Source organism: Dromiciops gliroides, chromosome 2 (genome assembly GCF_019393635.1).
Source record: "Dromiciops gliroides isolate mDroGli1 chromosome 2, mDroGli1.pri, whole genome shotgun sequence".
Classification (NCBI taxonomy): domain Eukaryota; kingdom Metazoa; phylum Chordata; class Mammalia; order Microbiotheria; family Microbiotheriidae; genus Dromiciops; species Dromiciops gliroides.
Window position 1 is genome coordinate 35,847,533 of NC_057862.1, and position 19,457 is coordinate 35,866,989.

General features: G+C 40.8%; 1 protein-coding gene across 3 annotated transcripts in view; it reads left to right on the top strand.

Annotated features, from left to right (window-relative positions):
• NRG4 (neuregulin 4) overlaps positions 1 to 19,457 on the top strand; it is a 104,382-nt gene that overhangs the window by 16,118 nt on the left and 68,807 nt on the right. For all 3 annotated transcript variants that reach the window (XM_043984651.1, XM_043984653.1, XM_043984652.1), the window contains exon 2: positions 6,178 to 6,282. The gene's annotated coding sequence lies outside the window, so the exon portion shown is untranslated. The remainder of the gene's footprint in view (positions 1 to 6,177; positions 6,283 to 19,457) is intronic.

The following is a 19,457-nucleotide window of genomic DNA, read 5'->3' on the forward strand; positions in this document are numbered from 1 at the left end:
ACCTTTAGAACTCCCACCCAGCAGAAGCTGGCAGCAAATGCTGCTTTTATGTGAACTTGCTGGGACAGGTGCTATGTAGGAACTGAGCTAAATTATGGGTCAAATCTCTCTCTCTTCCCCACTGAGGTAACATAGGGGGAATTATGCCCTCAAGATAGTGTAGGAAATGTTTACACATTTGTCCCTGATATATTTTTGAAGTATGTATTTCTTTGTAAAAGCTATCCAAGTATTAAGCTATATACGTTAGGGGTTAAATGAGATTGGGTGCTAGTCGCTGGGCTCCTAAAATGTGGGAAACATAGCTGGTGGGGGTCAGAACCTATGACAGAGGAAAAAAAAGTCATCCCAAACTGAATGCTGGGATGGGGGAGTGGTGGTGATGTAACAGATCTGGCCCTAATAGAGGGGAACCGGGAGTTGCTCCTACCATTTAAAAGATAGCACTTGACCTTGAAAGAAGGAAGACCTGAGTTCAAATCTCTCCTCAAATTTATTAGTTGTATTAGCTTTGGCAAGTTCCCTCTTTTAATCTCAGGTTTCTTTTCATTAGAATGAGAATGATACTAGCACCTACCTCTTAAGGTTGTTTTAAGTGTAACCTTTGGTTCAAAGGGCCAATTTTAGGGGACTCTCCTCATTAATGAGATTTATGACTCAGTGCCTCATGGGGGACTGGCAAAATTGGTGAGAGTTGGAGAGAAGACAAATCCTGGCTCTTCTGGCTTCCAGATTCAGGGGAGAAGATTCATCATTCTTGCCTCTCTTCAAGCCCCTGAAGGGAATGAAAGACACTGGGAAGAAGCCAAAATAGAGTGTGGCAATCTTTATCATATCTCCATCCCCAGCTTGCTCCACTACAGACTTTTGGGAATCTGGGACTCTGTTAGTGGAGCTTAATTGTCTCATTTGATCTGAATTGTGTGGTCTATATTGTCTTCTGGATACTTTCTCTGATTCCTCTTTTGCTATCAACTTGGATAAATGAGTTTATTTGCTATATACGTTCATTGTGGCATCTGGTGGGAAGTGAGTCAAGCTTTCTTTGGATATAGAGCTTCCCTCACTAACCTTTCCTATTAAGGAGCAGTGATAAGGAGTTCAGCTTGAACCTAAAAGTGACTTCTCCTAGACTAATAACATCTAAGGTGGCAGATGTCAGATAAGATTCTATCCTGGTACCCTTGTCTCTGAGGAGAGAACAGCCAGCCTCTGGCCCCCAACCTCCTGCTTTTTCTCCTGGCAGGAATCGGTCTCCCTTGGAGAAGTGTGAGGGAGGAGGTGCTAGAGATTGGCTCCCTGCAAACCACATCTGGGCGTACATAATCTACATGAGCAAAAGCAACAACATGGTGCCCACCACACCCTTACACAAGAATCAAAGGAGATATTTAAAGCATTTTCAAGTATTACCTAAATGCTACTGTGAGGAGGCAAAATTTCATTCTTTTACTTGTTTGCTGAGCTGCTTTATATATACCTATCGATTGATTAACTTTTGTGAGGAGATGTGACTCCAGTCTTGCCTTGACTTTTGTTAACCTTTTTAATCTATTGACTATAAATAGCTTAATTCTTTTCTGGATCTGTCATTGTGGGACTTGGGTTCAAATCCTGCTTCTGCTGCTTAGTAGCTGTGTGACCTTGGCCAAGTCACATCTCTTCCCTGGTCCTATTTTCCTTATCTGTAAAATGAGACTGTTGGAGTAGATGCCCTCTGAGCTCTGACTTTCCAGCTCTGAGACTTTGATCCTACTATCCTCCTTTTGAGCAAATCTCTTTTAAATCACCCAAGAGGTTTGAGAATAATTATTTGATTAGTTGGGAAGAGAGGAGATAAGTGGGCAATCCCCCTTGCAAGAAATCTGGAACTTAGGAAATTCCAATTGGGGGGAGCAGTTGCAGCCAGGAACCTGAAGGGGGCACCAATGACCTGACACCTGAATTTTCAAAGGGAAAGGGGGTGGGGGGGATGGTATCCTTATGAGATATAGATCATATTCCATGTTACCACAACTCCTTTGCATCATTACTTCAGGGAAGACACTAAGTCTTTTTTTGGGGGGGGGGGGTGAGGCAATTGGGGTTAAGTGATTTGCCCAGGGTCACACAGCTAGTAAGTGTCAAGTGTCTGAGGCCGGATTTGAACTCAGGTCCTCCTGACTCCAGGGCCAGTGCTCTATCCACTGAGCCACCTAGCTGCCCGACACTAAGTTTTAGAGATTGTCTTTAACCTTCTTGGCCCCTAGCCCAGTGTTCTGTTTCTAGCTGTTCAGTAAATGCTTGATAAATTAGATTGTGAGGTCCTTGAGGGCAGGGGCTCTCGTTTGCCTCTTTTTGCATCCCCAGTACTCAGCACAGTGCCTGGCATATAGTAGGAGCTTAACAAATGTTTATTGATTGATTGGAAGGCACGAATGAATGTGTGGGTGAAGAAATAAAAGTAGCAAAAATATATTCTTTGTTATTTTATTAGAGAGTCAGGATGACATCAGGGATAGAGACAGAAAGACCTGGGTTCAAATCCTGCTTCTGCTGCTTACTAGCTGTGTGACCTTGGCCAAGTCACATCTCTTCCCTGGTCCTATTCCTTATCTGTAAAATGAGACTGTTGGAGTAGATGCCCTCTGAGCTCTGACTTTCCAGCTCTGAGACTTTGATCCTACTATCTTCCTTTTGAGCAAATCTCCTTTAAATCACCCAAGAGGTTTGAGAATAATTATTTGATTATTTGGGAAGAGAGGAGATAAGTGGGCAATCCCCCTTGCAAGAAATCTGGAACTTAGGAAATTCCAATTGGGGAGAGCAGTTGTTCTGACCACTTCGTACACTACTCATGTGATCTTTGGAAGGTCACTAAACCCAGGGTCACACAGCTAGTAAGTGTCAAGTGTCCTAGGCCGGATTTGAACTCAGGTACTCCTGAATCCAGGGCCGGTGCTTTATCCACTGCGCCACCTAGCTGCCCCCAGACTTAATGCTTTTTGAGGCTTTAATTTTGAGATCATATGAACTCTATAAGTCACAGAACCAAGCTGACCTGTATAGGTAGAAATATTCCCTACACCAGTGAAATCACATTTTTGGTGTATCCTTCCTAAGCTCTCCTCTTTATTGTTTTACATGATCATCTTCCTCAGTAATAACAATGTTCCAGTATTTATAGTATTTAGACAATTCTGCTGGTGTCTTGCTTTCTGTATAGTATTAGCCCTGTTGCTTAGTAATGCTTATTGATCACTCCTTCACCAAGGCAGATCACAGCCCCCTAGTTAACTCAGCGTTTGATCTGATTGCCACTATGACTGAAAACTCATCAGACTTCAGCCAACCGGCTATGAACCTCTTTACAGGTGCCACATATGAAGGTAAATCTATTTATCTTGGCACCATGATCTTAAAAACCTTTAAGTAAGGGGCAGCTAGGTGGCGCAGTGGATAAAGCACCAGCCCTGGATTCAGGAGTACCTGAGTTCAAATGCGGCCTCAGACACTTGACACTTATTAGCTGTGCGACCCTGGGCAAGTCACTTAACCCCCATAGCCCTGAAAAAAACAAACAAAAATAATTAAAAAAAAAAACAACCTTTAAGTAAGAACTTTTATGTGGCTGAACATGAGTTCATGCTTGACTGTATCTTCTAGAAGCCTTGAGTTGGAAACAATGTCCACAGCCAAATCTGTTCAAGTAAATCTGTCAATATAAATGAAGCACTAAAGAGTGGAAAGCCATGATTGACTTTAGTGAAAAGATAGGCCTACCTTTGTCTTGTGGCATGTAGACAGGGGTCGAAAGGGGGCCTGTGTGGTTTCCTGTGTTTCAAAGAGTTGAGTGAATTTTTGCTCCCCTTAGTAAAAGAGGAAGATGATTAAGTAATTGTCAAGGCTGAACTACCAAAAAATTATCAAATATGTAGACTTAAAATGTTAAGAATATAGTGTTTACAGTCTCATCAACATTGAGTGTTGATCTACTGTGATGGACTATATTCTTCTCACCAATGCAATGGTACAGAAGAGTTCCAGGGAACTCATGATAGAAGAGGATCTCCAAATCCGAGAAAAAAAAAAAAGAACTGTGGAATATAGATGCTGAATGAACCATACTATTTCTTTTGTTTTTGGTGCTGTTGTTTTTTCTATTTTGAAGTTTTTCATCATTGCTCTGATTTTTCTCTTATAACATGACTAATGCAGAAATGTGATTAATGTTATTATGTACACACACACACACACACACACACACACATATATATATATATATATATATATATATATATATAAAACCTATATCAGATTACCTGCTGCCTAGGGGAGGGGGGAGGGAAGGGAGGGAGGGAGAAAAATCTGAAATTGGAAAGCTTGTATAAACAAAAGTTGAGAACTATCTTTACATGTAACGGGAAAAAATTAAAATACTTTATTAATAAAAAAAAGAATATAATGTTTAAATGAAAGTCAGCCAAAGAATAGGGATGTGCAGGTAAATGTTTAATAACCAGCTCTTCATGGGGTGTGGGGGAATATACACAGGACCTTTAAGCTTTCCCTGCATTATTACCATTTTTGCTATTACTTTTTTTGGGGGGGGCAGGGCAATGCGGGTTAAGTGACTTGCCCAAGGTCACACAGCTAGTAGGTGTCAAGTGTCTGAGGCTGGATTTGAACTCAGATTCTCCTGAATCGAGGGCTGGTGCTTTATCCACTGTGCCACCTAGCTGCCCCCTGCTATCACTTTCTTAAGTCTAGATAATCAACAAAACAATAAATAAAACCCGGATTTGCTACTTTTAGAGATGTAAATGCTCACTCTGGGAATTTTAACAATCAGCTTTTCTGAGCTGCTAGGAGATAACTCCAGCTCACCACTGCCAAGGAGGGACTACTGAATCTAGAAATTTCTAAGACAGTAGAAGAAAGAGAAGGAAGTATTCAGTGAAAGTTAAAAAGGTCAGGAATGACACTCTAACCTCCAGGAAGAGGATTTTCTAGAGGAGCAAAAGAAGTAAAATACATTTTTTGACTCATTTTCATTGCCTGTTGTTGCTGCTCACGTATGCAATAGGAATAATTGTAGAATTTATTACCTTCCCTCTGTTGTTTATCTTCAATTTATCCTATGTATGTCTCATTTGTTCATAGTTGTTTGCACGTTATCTCTCCCATTAGATTGTGCACTTCTTGAGGGCAGAAAATATCTTTGCCTTTTTTCTGTATGCAGTGACTGGCAAACCACAGCTGCTTAATAAATGCTTGTTGGTTTAACTATTTTGCTGACTTAAGTTCTGATTTTTAATAGCTCTTGGTACAATGAGAATTGGGAAAATTTTATTTTAAAAATCTTTGTTATGAAGGATGGTTTACTGACTAGGGAAGAGGGGAGGGATATGTTTGGATATGAAGATGATGTAAGCCCAGAAGATATCAATCGAAGGTTTAAAAGGTGGCTGGAAAAAAAAAAAAGAATCTGTTGTAGTTGTTGTTTGTCCTTAGTTCTTGAAGAGAACCATGATATGTGGAGATGATGTCATGATTTACAATGAATTGAACTTAAGTAAGGAAGGATTGTGCAAACTCACCAGCCTCACTCTTTCCTGCAGAGCCATCTCGGTCCAGTGGCAAGATACTCATCAGGACAACTGGGGTTGGCCCCAGGTGGAGTGGGAAAGGCCTTTCACAGGTCTCAGTCTGTCCAAGGCAATACCCATTCAGTGGTTAATGGGACTACTATTTTACAAATACTGCTCTAAGCTCCCCGGTGCCTAGCCTAAGTAGGTTACGAAGTAGGCTTTTCATAAATGTTTGTTGAGGGGCACAGTGGATAAAGCACTGGCCTTAGATTCAGGAGGACCTGAGTTCGAATCCGGCCTCAGACACTTGACACTTACTAGCTGTGTGACCTTGGGCAAGTCACTTAACGCTCATTGCCCCACCAAAAAAAAAATGTTTGTTGAGTAGAAGGATGAATGATAGTGACAAAGGTAACATTATACCATGGATCCTATAAACTGTCCTTATGAAGTGGCTTTTGTGGTAGTTACCTGAAAGGCAAATTCATTTGTTGCCTCACTGAATATTCCTGGGTGTTTGGGGTAAAATTATTGGTTTCAGAGCTTCCTCCATTATTTTGTCACTAATGCTCCTCCCACCTTCTTTACTGTGCTTCTGACTTTCCAGGCTTCAACCCCATGAGTCAGCTGCCTCTCACCCTGTTACTGCCGTTTGTGCCCAGGACTTGCCGCTGGAGCATCCCTCCACGATAACAACGCCCTTCTCCCCTTGGTGAGTCCCTTGGGGAAGGGAGGGGGCTTGATTTGGGGAATGGGCCCAGACCAGATGTGCCTCTTCACCGGCTGGCCCCCATGCCTCTCCCCTTACCTCTGTTTCTTGGCTTCCTCAGCTTGCTTCAGATCTCTGCAGGAAGTCCTTCTTGGTCTCCCTATCAGCTAGAGCTTCCCTCTGAGATGACCTCCCGTTTACACCACAAATATCTTGTCTACATAGCTGTTTGCATGTTGTCCCTCCCATTAGATTTTTAGCTCCATGGGGGAATGAGGGGCTGTGGTTTTGCCTTTTTTTTTATTCCTAGTACCTTGCACATAGAAAGCACTTAAAATGCTTTTTGATTAACTGCCTCCCTGTCTTATTACAAAAAGCAGGAATAACGCTGGGAAGCTATTTGGGGTAAACACTCAGAGACTAGGCAGACCTAGTTATATCCTCTGTCCCCTAAATACCCCACCTCTCATTGCCTGAATGCCTACCCCCTTTATTCTTGTGATTATTTGGAAATTCCACCAATTAGAGCTTGCTTTGGACAGCTAAGCTTTTTCCTCTAAAATTTAGTACTTTAAGCTATTTACATAGTAGTATAAATTAATTCCTAATATCTACCAGAAAACATCTGTGCTAAGAGAATGGCAAGTTTTATGGAGGAGGGGATGAAAGGTAATTTTGGAGCATGGAATATTTTCAGAGGTATGATATGGGTGGGGGGGTAGGTTTGTCCGGTAAAGGACTAAGTAGACTTGAACACCTGGGGTTCTAAGGAAAGGAAGGCAGGGCAGAGAAGAGGTTATAGGAGGAAGATAAAGACAAATATCCTATTTAATAATTTTGCCCCGGCTGGGCCCTTTAACTAGGAAAGGAGGAAGAAATTCACAGCTTTCCCTTTTTTTAATCTTCTGAACAGTTTGATCTGAGATTTGTACCATTGATATGGTCATTCAGCTTCAAGAAAGGTCAAAAAGACTTTAGTGGGCCAGCCTATGACATCAAGCATCATTGTTTCGAGTTCCAAAAACCTGATTTGCCAACAAACTTTTGGAATAACCTGTTCATAAGTTGGAGATTGCCTATACATGTTTTCTTGCCCATGAGGTTGTTTGGCAGCTATGAGAGTTGTTTGCGTGTTGTCTTTCCCATTAGACTTTTAGCTTCATGGGGTGGGGGTGGGGGAATAGGGGACTGTATTTTTGCCTTTCTTTGTATACTTAGTATCTTGCCTATAGAAAGCACTTAATAAATGCTTTTTGACTAACTGCCCACCTGTCTTACCATGAAAAGCAGGAATGGCTTTGGGAAGCCACCAGATCTAATCCATGGCCTGCTCTAAACTAAGCAATAGACATCCAGCCTCATTTGCAGACTTCCAATTAAGTGTGGTTGCCATCTTAATGCTTTACTCCCCAGCTTATCGATGTCTTTCTTAAACTGGGGTAGTGAGAGCTGAAGATGCTAATCTAGATGTTGTTTGATTAGGTCCAAGGGAAGAACTACTCTTGACTCATGGTGTCAGTCCGCCAAAAACAACCCAGTTCCTTTTCACAGAAACTGCTGCCTCCCCCATCTTGTACTCATAAAGCTGATTTGGGAACCCAAGTGTAAGACTTTTAAAAATTCCTGTTGAATTTAGATTCTTCCTAATGCTCTATAGTCGAGATGCTTTTGGATACTGATTCTATCATCTGTGATTCTATCTTCCTTCCCAGCTCTGTGTCATTCTCAGTTTTGGTGAATAGGCCATCACTTTCTTTAATTAAGTCATTGACAAGAACGTTCTCTTAAACAGCTCAGGGCCAACCGCAGATTCTTGGGGCACTCTCCTGGAGATCTCCTGCCATGTTCGTACCAAATCATTGATGATTACTCTTTGATTCTGGCTGTTCAACAAGTTTTGAATCTATTTCATTGCATTAGTGTCTGGTTCACATCTCTCAATCTTTTCTATCAATTAATCATTTGTTAAGCACCCACTTTGTGCCAGGCAAATAGTCAACAAGAAGAGTATGAAACACTTTTTCAAATGTTTTTTTAAAATCTAAGTTAATGTGATAGACTTAACTCTTCTCAGCAATACAATGATCCAAGACAATATCAAAAGTCTTATGGTGGAAAATGCTCTCCACATTCAGAAAAAGAACTGAATGCAGATTGAAGCATACCATTTTCACTTTTGTTGTTGCTTTGTTTTTTTTTCTTGCATTTTTTTCTTTGATTCTTCTCTTACTAATGTGGAAATATGTTTAAAAAAATAAAATCTAAGTTAGTTACATCCATAGCATTCATATTCCAGTTTTAATAAGCATGTCAAAAAAGAAGATAAAGCTAACCTTGCATGTCCTGTCCTGGATGGAGCCCCCCTCCTTTAAAAAAAAAGTAATAAACATTTTCATTTATAGTTTTGGGTTCCGGTTTTTATCCCTCCTTCCCTCTCTGAGGTGGTAAACGATCAGATATGTGTTATACATGTACAATTATGTAAAACATTACTATATTAGTCATTTTGTACAAGAAAACTTGAATAAAAGAAGAAAATGAAAGAAAGTGAAAAATAGCATGCTTCAGTCTGTGTTCCATCAATATCAGTTCTGATAGATAGTATGTTTCATCAATAGTCCTTTGGAATTGTCTTAGATCATTGTATTGTTGAGAATAGCTGTCATTCACAATTCTTCATCAGACAATATTGCTGTCTCTGGGGGCCAGCTAGGTGGCACAGTGGATAAAGCACTCACTGGTACTTGATTCAGGAGAACCTAAGCTCAAGTCTGGCCTCAGACACTTGACACTTACTAAGCTGTGTGACTCTGGGCAAGTCACTTAACCCTCATTGCCTCGCCCCCCAAAACTATTGTTGCCTCCGCACAAAGTTCTCTTGGTTCTGCTCACTTCACTATACACAAGTTCATACAAGTCTTTTTAAAATTTCATTTAATTTTTTTAGTTCATACAAGTCTTGATCTAGCCCCTTTTAAATCAATACTGTCTTTGTTAGTTTACTGCTCATCTCTTTAGTGATCTGTCATAGAATTTTCCTATAAATCAAAGTCAAGCTCGTTGGACTATAATTTTAAGACTCTATTCTCTTCCATTAAAAAAATTAGGACACTTGCCTTCTCTGGTCCTGGTATAGTATATTCCTATACCATAATTTGTTCAGCCACGTTCTTTCAAATATCATTGGTAGCTTGGTGACTCAACAATCATGTACTTCAATTTTCTCAGTACTTGAGGTTGTAGTTAGTCTAGGCTTTAATTAATCAAGGCAAAGTAGGTGCTTTTCTCCCCCTATGACCCTCTTTAAGTTTGGTATTAATCTCTCAGTCATTTTTTTATTCTACCATTTCCAATGCCATGGTCATTCTCTTTGGCAGAGAAAACAGAAAAAAAAATGTGAAGTTTGCATCTCTGACCCTTCTCTTTTGTTAGGTATCGTCATCTCTTCCATCCCAAGCATCATCCATTTTTTGAACGTCTTCTTTCCAAAAAAAATTTCTTTAAAAATTAAGCCTTTTGTTGTCCTCAGTTTCCCTTTTCCAGTCTCAGCTCATTCTGAACAGTAGAATTTGACACTGTTTTGACAAGACCCTAACATATGTCTATATTCATTCTCTGTTACTTCCTCTTGCTACAATGAATCCTTTTATATCTCTTTAAAATCTAAGTTGGTTAGAGAGTTCCCTATGCACCCACATTGGACTCTTTAGGCAATTTTCATTTTCCCACCTTACAAATGGAATTCTTTCTTGGAGCTGATTTCCCCTGTAGAATTTTAGCCCATTGTATCTTGTCTTTCCTCTGAATCCTTTTGAAACCTGCCTTCCTAAAATGTAGACTTTATATCAGATTCTGCCTGGCTTTCTTCTTCTCGGTTACAAACTATAGGAGGTTATGGGTCATTCTCCCCCAAAGTTCACATCATTTCTACTCCAGTGACAACGTCCTACCTGTCAGTGAAAATCCAGTGTAGAATCTCCCCTTAATGATTCCTCTACTATCCAGGGATGAAATTAAAACAAGTCTAGAGAGTTTAGCTGCTCTGATTATGGCCAAAAAGCACACCAACAAATATCTGGATAACTGAAGTCCTCTATCAGTATTATATCATGTCTCTGTGCCGGGCATTTCATTTATTTCTCAAACTCCTCACTTGTTTCCTGTTTCTGTCCAGGGTTCTCCCCTTCCCTTTCCTTTTATCCTTAGTGCATAGCACAATGCCTGGCACATGGCAGGAACTTAATATATGCTTGACTTAATAAATGATTGTCAACTTGGTCTGCAATATAATATTGACAGATTGCTTCTTTTTCTCTCTTCATTAATCTTCATCCAAATTTAAAGATGAAGAAACTGAGGCAAACACAGTGAAGTGACTTGCCCAGGGTCTCACAGCTATAGGTGTCTGAGTCTAGATTTGAACTCAGGAAGATGAGTCTTCCTGACTGCAGGCCTGGTGCTCTGTGCACTATGGTGCTCCCCTAGCTGCATCTCCTTCCTAGATTTCCTCAAACAAGCATGCCTTTTTCCTATGTATTGCTACTTCATCCCCCTCTTTACTAGAGAGCCTGCTTATTTATTTGTTTTTAGTTTGGAAGAATATCTGGCGGGGGTGGGGGAGTAACTGTGGTCTAGCCCTCGAATGACTACTTTGTGGAAGACTTGTTTCACTTGATCCCAGAAGGCAGAACTAGGATCAGTGGGTGTAAGTGTCAAAGAGGCTTCATGTCAGTAAAATTTTTGAAATAGTCTGGACTAGCCACAAGGATGAGGGATGGGGTGCCTGGGAGAGAACAGAGCTCCTCTCCATGGGGGTCTTCAAACAGAGGCTGAACACCTTTGGGGCAGGTCTGTTGTCACGGAGGGCATTTCTTGAGTGTGGATTAGATGATGTGGCAATTGAAGTCGCTTCACACCCTCAAATTCTGCCATAATTCCTGTAGTAGCTACCCCTTAGGGTTGTTGTAAGTAGGGACATACTGGTGAATGGGGAACAACCATCTATCCAGAAAGAAAAAAAGAAAGAAAAGACATAGAATACACTTTGGAGTTTAAGTTGCATTATTCACATTCTCTCCATGCCTTTCTCCGGTCTAGATCATTGACAAAACAATAAACCGAGCTCTTTGCCAGCTTCGAGGTATAAATGCTCACATTAAAAATTTAACAATGAATTCTTGGAGTCCGGGTTCTTGCAAGGTTCATGCATGCCATCAAATATGTAAAGTGCTTGGCAAAGAAAGTGTGACCTAAATGTCAGCTTGGATTCTCTTGATAAACATTAGCTCAGGTTCTCTAAACTTTCCTCAAAGCCACACACCATTCTTTGGATCAAGAACCCACCTTGATGCGCGCTTATAGTCTGTGTGGTCCCACTAAGTGATGGTGCATAGCTGTGGAGATACTACCTGATTCTGGCACAGCTGCTGCCTCCCCTGGGTATTTTCAAGCTTGGAAAATTGGCTTTATTTTGTGAGGACTCTCACTGTTGCTGTCACTTCTGTGGACGGCTTAGGCAAGCTTTCAAAAAGTTTATGATTTTGGAATCTTGGCCATGGAATCAAAACTTTGGATCCTTCATAGAGGAGGCTCCTCAGTAAAAACTATTGTGAGGGGCAGGTAGATGGTACAGTGGATAGAGCACTGGCCCCAGGGTCAGGAGGATCTGAGTTAAAATCTAGCCTCAGATACTTACTAGCTGTGTGACCCTGGGCAAATCACTTAACCCTCACTGCCAAAAAAAAAAAAAGTAATGACTATTGAGTGTAGTGTTTGTTTACTGTGACTCAGAAGTCCCTCTGGGAACATCAGAATCTGGCTCCTGTTGGTTCTCACCTGGTGGGATTCAGTTTTCTTTGGGTAGGGAACCAGGGCCATCAAGGTTTGTGAACTTCATGTAAAGCCTGCATGGAATGAGGAAGGGAATGGCTAGAGTTAGTCCCCTTCTCGCTGGCTCCCTTTGCCCCAGAGAGAGCCGCCTTTATCTTGGCTCCTGACCATTTGCCGCCAACCTGGTCATCCCCTCTTTTTCAGCTCCTGGTCTGCGACAGGCACTCCTGGGCCCTTGTTTTCCATCTCCTTTATCCGGCATGCCTACGATTCTGTCCATCCACTTGGCCTATTACCCAGTTGTCTGTGCTCAGCCCTTTGGGGCATGTACTCTCAAAAAGCATCATGGTGACAGTAGTGAGAGGTACAGTGGATAAGTAGTCAGTAAGCCCCGACTTCAAATTCCATCTCTGACAATTGATCCTGGCCTGGTCACTTAAGCTGAGGCCCAGTTTCTTCATCTGTAAAATGGGAAAGATAATACCTGTAGCTTCTGTGTCATCGGGGTGTTGTGAGATTCCACTGGATACCAGAAAATGCTTTGTAACCATTAAAAACAATGCAAATGTCAGTTATCTTCATCACCACCACCACCATCATCATCATGGGAAAGTGGGCTAGCTTGGCTCTTCTTCTGGCCGGTATAGTCAGAGAGGGAGAAGCTGGCCTGAACTTATATCCTTTGTGAAATCATGCACTACAGTTCTAATAATCAAAATGAATGCATCGACTAGCATTTATTAAGTGCCGACTGCATGTCAGCTCCTGTGCTGGAATAAAATAAATTTCATTTGATTTGATTTAGAAAGCAAGTACAGACTCTGATGGGGCAACTAGGAGGTGCAGTGGATAGAGTGCTGGGTTTGGAGTAAGGAAGACCTGAGTTCAAATCCTTCCTCAGATAATTACTAGGGGTATGACCCAGGAAAGTCACTTAGCCTCTGTCTTCTGAAGTCTGTAATAATGGCAGTGGTATTACCTCCCAATGTTGTTGTGAAGATGAAATGAGACAATCCTTATAAAGTGCTTTGCAAACCCTAAAGTGCTTCATAAATGCTGGCTGTTATGATTACAGTGTGTTTGCATCTCATTGTAATCTTGCAGTGTTAGGGACGCTTTTCTTCAGTATCAGGTGAAAATGTATCTAGCAGCTGGCACATAACGCTTGTGTCCGATGAAGAAAAGAAAGAGAGAGACAGAGACAGAGACAGAGAGAGACAGAGAGAGAAAGAAAGAAAATATAAAAAAGAATATGAGAGAAAATGAGAGACAGAGAATAAGAATGAAAAATAACAAGAGAGAATAAGAAAGAGAGAGAATGAGAGAGAAAATATAAAAGAAAGAATATGAGAGAAAATGATAGAATAGACAATGAAAAAGAACAAGAGAGAGAATGTAAGAGAGAATAAGAATGAGAGAGAGACAGAGAGAGACACTGAAAGATACAGCCCTGTCCTTGACAGGCTTCCTGTTGGCTGGCATTTCCTCAGGACCTGGCCCAGTTCACTCTTTGGCACAGATCATCAGCATGGCTCAGTATTGCATTTCTAATATAATCACCCAACACCTTCTAAAATGGGTTTCCCATGCTCTGCTTTACAGAAGGCAATATTCAGACTTGTTGCCACCAAATAAAAAGGGCTTCAGCTCAAATCTGCTGACTCCAGTGGAATTGGTTCAATACTCAGTCTCTGAGTTGGTACAGAACAATCTTTTAGCTCAGCCTTCTTGAGAGAGAGTAGGTTCGTATTAGCCTCAGAGTTATGGTTCACTCTCGGTGTGCCGAGTGCTGCCTTCTCCCAACCATGTTGCTTTGTCCTCTAGTTGTCATTCTAAATGCTTTTGTTCCTTTCATCAAACATCCTTTATCCCATGTTATTGGTTAAAAACTGAGAGAAAATCATTTCTTTGCTTCCTGGAAATCTGCATGTGGCAGTAGTGATGGCCTGCAGACCCAGCAATTTATACCATCCAGAAATTCTTGATTACCACCTAAGGACAGGTATGGAGTTATAAAATGTCAATATATTTCTCTGGATCAATTTTGGAGAAAATTGTACTTAATGTTTTTTAAGGTGACCTTTTTATACATTCATGCCTTGCACACAAGCTCCCTTTCTTTCTTGGTCTCTTATACTCCATGTTCATTCTAATTAAAACCTGACTTTCTTTCTCATGGAGACACATCTCTTGGCTCCTTCTCTGGAGCTTCCCACTCCCCTCATGTCTCTACACATAAAACCTGGAAGAGGATTCACCCGACTTCTTACTGACTTGATACTTTCAGACCCTCTCTTTGTCACCACCTCCCAACCACAGCTCTTCCTTGGAGGTTCATGCTATCTGACCAGACCTCCTTGTCCAGATTCTGGCTGCTTTTGTTTACTGACTTCCAGGCATTTTTCCCTTCTTCCTCGATAACTTTGACCAATCTGTCTTCTCCAATCCCTGTCACCATCTTTGCTGATTTGCTTGTTCATGGTAATGACCTGGGCTTTCCAAAGCATCAACTGTGTCCAATGCCATGACCTCCTGCAGCCAACTTGGGGATGGTTCTCTACAGACTTATGGTTTGGCAGAACTAGGAGCAGGCGGTTGAGATTGCAGAAAGGCAGATTTGAGCTTCATATTGGGAAATATGAAGAGAGAGTAGGTTCGTATTAGCCTCAGAGTTATGGTTCACTCTCAGTGAACCCAGCAGTTAAAGCTTCCCAGCAGTTAAAGCTATCCACAAGTGAAGTAGATGAACCCAGTTCCCCTTTATTGGAGATTGTCAAGCAGAGGGAAGGATAACTGGGGGATTTTCAGTGATATTGCAGTAGTATGACTTGTCTGTGGAAACTGGACTAAATAGTCACTTGGCTTCCTTCTCATTCGGAGACTTCATGAAAAGTGATCACCATAAAAAAAATCAAAACTGAACAATGCAATTATTTTGATGAAGGTTGGCTCCAAAGAATAGATATGAGAAGAAACACACCCTTTGAAGAGGCTGGGGACAATGTGTGTAGAACACTCCAGATGTCAGACTTTTTTGATGTGTAGGTTGGTTTTGCTGGACTTTTAAAAAATTCTTTGTTATAGGAAATGGGAAAAGGGGCAGGTAGGTGAAGTATGAAAAAGATACCAAAAGAAATTTATTAAATCTTTTAAAAAGATGAGCACTGTAGATCCACTGTAGTCTATGACAGGGATAAATTAAGGTAATAGTGAGAATGAATTCCTCTCAAAAAAAACCTTTTATTTTAAAAAATTTAGTCCAAACCATTTTGGGGGGATGGATTGATATCAAAATATTACACTATTGTCCGTGAACTCCATAGAAGATCTATCCAAAGAGACAGAGCCCATCCCTCCCTCCCTTTAGATCATTTTCCACTGCCTGGGTACTAGTACACCCCATTGGTCATAGCCAGTCCATTCATTAGTTATCCATACGGTGTTATCATCCAATAGTCCTTTCTTCCTTGGGCATGATGGACTCACTATTAAATTCAACAAACTTTGGATTTATTCTTAGGACATTGTAGAATATTTGACTTTATTATAGAATGTTATAATGGCTTCTTCATTGTGTATAATGGACTTAGAATTAATTGTTGTCATGGCCATGGTCACGAATCCTTTAGATTCTATGAGCCTCAGTTTCCCCTTCTGTAAGATGAAAGTTTTGGATTAGATGATTCCTGAAGTCTCTTCCAACTCCAACATTCTATGATTACATGGATCAACTCAACACTAATGTTGAGTTACTCTTCATTTATGTGCTGCCATAGCAAATCACTTACTATGAAATTTTAAATTGTAGACTTTTGTTTGACTTTTCAAATTCCTAATATTTAGCTATATAGTGTACATAATTGCCCACCCAAAGTGGCATAAAAATTATCATCCAGGAAGTGTATGATTGGACAACGAAGCAGGCTGAGCACATGGGGGAATGAGGGATAAGAAATGGGCTAGCCATGGTACTCATGAAATGTTAAACAACCTTGAGGGATCTTTTGGCACTTTGGGTATATCCTCTATAAAAGACAGAGTGTTGGGTCTGGAGTCAGGAAGCCCTGGCTTTGTATTTAGTGACTTCGGATGTATTTATATTTATTCTACAAATACTTATCAATGCCCTTATTATCTCCCCAGTTAGGATGTAAACCCCTTGTAGGTAGGGGCTATTCATTCATTGTATCCCCAGAACCCAGCTTAGTACCCACTGCAAGCATTTCACAAGTACCCTTTTTTTTTTTTTTGGCAGGGCAATGAGGGTTAAGTGACTTGCCCGGGGTCACACAGCTAGTAAGTGTCAAGTGTCTGAGGTCGGATTTGAACTCAGGTCCTCCTGAATCCAAGGCTGGTGCTTTAGCCACTGCACCACCCAGCTGCCCCCACACAAGTACTCTTGATGGGTCAGTGAAAGAAGACTCTTCTCCTTCTCCCAGACCACCTTGCCACCCTAGAGAAGCTTTCACCCTAGGGCTCATGCTGTCTTGATTGGGGCCTGTCTCTCCCAGAGGAACAGCTCCAGCCATGTGTCTTCCTGGATAGACTTTTCTCCACTTCTTTTCCTGCAGTTCCAGACATGATAAGTTAAGTCTGCCTTTGTACTTGAGTGTAGGGGAGTCCCTGCTCACTATTTCCCACTGATGAAATCATAGGTTCTTTAAGGAATGTTTTGAAATGCTGATTTTCAGGTATAAATTAAAAATATCAATAAAACAAAATAAAAATAATAATGTTCTGAAGTCCAGAGTCTATTAGATGCTTTTAAAGGGTGTCCATTAATTTGTGTCTCCTCCATCACCCCTAAATCTCATCCCAGGGTTCTAGATCACAAACAATACCCATCAAAGAAAGCATTCCACAGCCTCAAAATTAGAAGTGAACATCAGTCAGGGGTGATGCTCTGTTAAAGTAACAGCCCTCCATTTGATCTGGTATTTTTTTTTTTAATAGAACTCTATCAGCTAGTTTGTCCTTTGTCCCTTCGGAGCAGCCAGAAATAATGAGAAGAAATTTGTTTCTCCAAATCCTAAAAACTGAACTCGTTTTGAATGTGTTCAAATAGAAAATGAATAGAATCACGTGTGAAAATTCTTTACATTCTAGAAAATTATAGATTATATGATTATAGATTAAATGATCGGTCATGATTACCACCATTCTAACATTATGTAGAATAGTTTAGTAAAATTAAAATTATCAAGCAGACATGGTGGGTGTAATATTGAAAGGAAAAATACCATCCATATTACCTGTTTCTAGGGGGAAAAATAAGGTAGGAAACATCACTCTGCTGTGTTCATGAGACAAATTTTAAGAGCTGCTAAAATTAGCACACTCCTGTTTCAGATAATATTCTCACACAAATAGCAAGCCGTATGAATTACCTGAGGATTCTCTCTGCCTCACTCACATTTTGCAATTTCAATATTGCTGCATATCATCAATCAATGAATCAAAGACGTTTATTAAGCACCTACTATGTTCTAGGCATTAGGCTAAATAAATGTGGGCCCTTCTGTTATGCCGAAGCATCACTTTAAGGAATTTTAGGCTGTCTCCTGGGGGACCACCTTGTAAATTATACTTGGGTCTTTTGAATGAGATCCAAGATAGAATCACGTGATACCAAATTTTGCTTCATAGTAAATAAAGTGATAGTGAGGTCATGGTTATTGAGAACTGTGTTTTCAGAAAGATGATCTCAGATTGAAGTATTAAACAGGAAGATGGGTATTCACTTAAGGTGTTTGCCACTGCCTTGGAGCGATGAGAGCTTACTGCCTTTCCTCTGCCGTCTTGGTCCCCTGTTGCTGCTTCTGTCATCAGCACTTCTTGCATTGGCTTGGAGAGAAGCCTCTGTAAAGTGGAAACAAATGAAGAACCACCTTTGTCCCCTCCTGGTTTTGCTTCTTACCCTTTGGACTTTGCCTCTGTGCCTCCGTTGCCATCTTAGCTTAGAACATCCCTGCACATACTAGCCTTCCATTTTCACTGGTGAATTCCTCCCAGGCCAGGTTGGCGATCCTTCACTCCCCCCTCAGCTCTGTTTCAGACTTTTTGGACTTCTAGACCATGCCTCAATGTTGATTCTGTCCAGAGGTGAGGGTCTGAGTTGTGCTAGAGACAGCTTGTCCTGGCTAGAGAAAGCCAATTGTTAAATTTCCAGTATGATTCTTTACATCTTTGAAATCTGGAAACACTACACATAGGTACTCAATTTATTTTTTGTTATTGTTGTTGATTGTTAAGACACAAGAAAGCAAGGGAGAAAAATGTTAATTCCGAAAATTAAACTTAAGTGAGTTGTACATGTATCCCCTCACAAAAAGCTGGTTGTTAAATATTTACCAGAACACTTCAGATACCTCCCTTCCCCTCCTTCTTTCAGTTCCCTCTTCTATGTTGTCTTTCCTCATTAGAATGTGAGTTCTTTGTGGACAGAGACTGTCTTTTTTTGGGGGGGAGCTTGTATTTGTATCCCCAGCATTTAACACAACACCTGGGACATAGTAAACCCTTAATAAATGCTTTTTGTCTTGTTAGATTGCCTAGTGATGGAGAGGTTCTCTAAAAACTCTTATTCCCAGGTAATATACTGCCAATTTCATCACACCTTAGGAACCTATAAAGCTCTGACAGTGCAGATGATGTGCAGTGATTGTTCTAACTAGACACACTCCATCAGCATCTACATCTTTGACAGATACTTCAGTGCTCTGTACAAAGCAGCTGCTTGGTAAATGTTTGTTTAATGTTGTTATTGATTAATTAAGGGACAGTTATCTGGACAATCACAGATCTACAGTGCCAAAAGATCTCATAGCACCTTGTACTTCTAGGTTTTTATATTCTGATTTGTTATTTATCATTCTGTCTGCCTGTCTGTCCATCTATCTGTGTCTGTCTATCCATCCATAAATCTATCTGTTCATCCATCCATAGATCTATCCATCTGTCTGCCTATCTATCTATCCATCCCATGCCTCTCCACTAGAGTATAAGCTCTCTGAAAACAATAACTCTATCTCATTTATCCTTATATTTCCCTAGTGTTTAGTGCAGTCTGTGGCACATAGTCTTGAAGAGGACCATTACCTCGGGAGATGATGTCATGACTTGCAGTGAATTGGATTTAAGTGAGGGAAGGCTATGCAAAGTCACCAGGCTCACTCTTCCAGAGCCATTTAGATCCAGTGGCAATGTGTGTGTGTGTGTGTGTGTGTGTGTGTAAATACACACACATATAGTTTGAGCCAATTGGGTTAAGTGACTTGCCCAGGGTCACATAGCATTTAAGTGTCTGAGATGAGATTTGAACTCAGGTCTTCCCAACTTCAGGGCCAGTG